Raw genomic sequence first — 1,446 nt, forward strand, 5'->3', positions numbered from 1 at the left:
GGATACCATGCAACGTGCTGTTCAGGAGAGATCTCCACCTCCTCGTAACCTTACGGATTTATGGACGGCCGTGTAGGATTCATTGTGTCAATTCCCTGCAGCACAACTTTAGACATTAGTCGAGTTCATGGCACGTCGTATTGCGACACTTCCGAGCGTTCGCGTGGGCCTTACACGATATTAGGCAGGTGTACCGCCGGCCGCTGTGGCCGAGCGGTTCTAGGCGCTTCTGTCCGGAACCGCGGCCTACTGCTACGGTCGCTGGTTCGAATCCTGCCTCGGGCATGGATGTGTGTGATGTCCTTAGTTTAGTTAGGTTTAAGTAGTTCTAAGTCTAGGGGACTGATGACCTCAGATGTTAAGTCCCATAGTGCTTAGAGCCATTTGAACCATTTGAAGCATTTTATTTGAGCAGGTGTAGCAGTCTCTTTGGCTCTTCAATGTATTAGGTACGAAGAGGTAGGAAATCCGTCTACAACACTGGTTCCCAACCTTTCCGAGACCTTTACCCATGAATGCAAGTAGATAGCCAACTCTAACACCAATCCTGTCCATCTACACCATCAACAACTTATGACGTAATTTAAGTTTCGAACGAAAAAAATATTTGTACAGTTGTTTCTAAAATGGTATTAAATTTTTGTAAGTGTTTTATTAAAGCACGAATCAATGAGTCAGTGACAAAACTGGTATTGCCTATTTGAAACAAATTTTTTTTAATAGAATTATGAAGTAATTCTCAGGGCATCACTATGCTGTCTACAATTCCTTAGAAAAGAATGGTAGGTTTCAGGGCAGACACTTGTTACAAAGTTGCTTCCTCTGCATTTCTCTTTTTCCTGGCGACGCTTACTGCACTCGCATCCTGCTCCCAAATTTAAATTTAACTAAGTTAAAAAGTGCACTACAATTACTGTTCGTAAATCACCTTATTGCTGGTCTCCTTACTTCAAAAGTGGTAGAAGTTGGAAGACTTTCAGATGTCAGTGCCTTGTGTAAGCCGCCACCATTCGGAATAATAATACTATGTAGGCCCTATAGCGACGTAGTAGCCATTACGCAATTGTCCCGTCAATAGGTTCATTTATTTGTTGAAAAGTAAAGACTGAAGCAATTTACGGTGCATTGCAGGAACAACCTGCAACTCGCAGGGGACATTTTCATGAGATGTTTAAGCGAATGTTAGATGCCAGTCTCAATTTTACTGTCACACAAAATATGTGTTTAGTGGATGGATTATGTGACGAAGATGTTTTTCATTCTTTCCTCTCACAAGCTATAACCAACACGACATTGTTTCACGAATTAATACTAGTATTAAAAAAAATTAATTGTTGGTATCTTATTATTATGATGCTTGGTTTTTGGGGCGCTCAACGGCGCGGTCATCAGCGCCAGTACAAAGTCCCAATTTTCACGCAGTCCATTTTCGTTTCACAATCCAAT

This window comes from Schistocerca nitens, chromosome 1 (genome assembly GCF_023898315.1).
Source record: "Schistocerca nitens isolate TAMUIC-IGC-003100 chromosome 1, iqSchNite1.1, whole genome shotgun sequence".
Taxonomy (NCBI): domain Eukaryota; kingdom Metazoa; phylum Arthropoda; class Insecta; order Orthoptera; family Acrididae; genus Schistocerca; species Schistocerca nitens.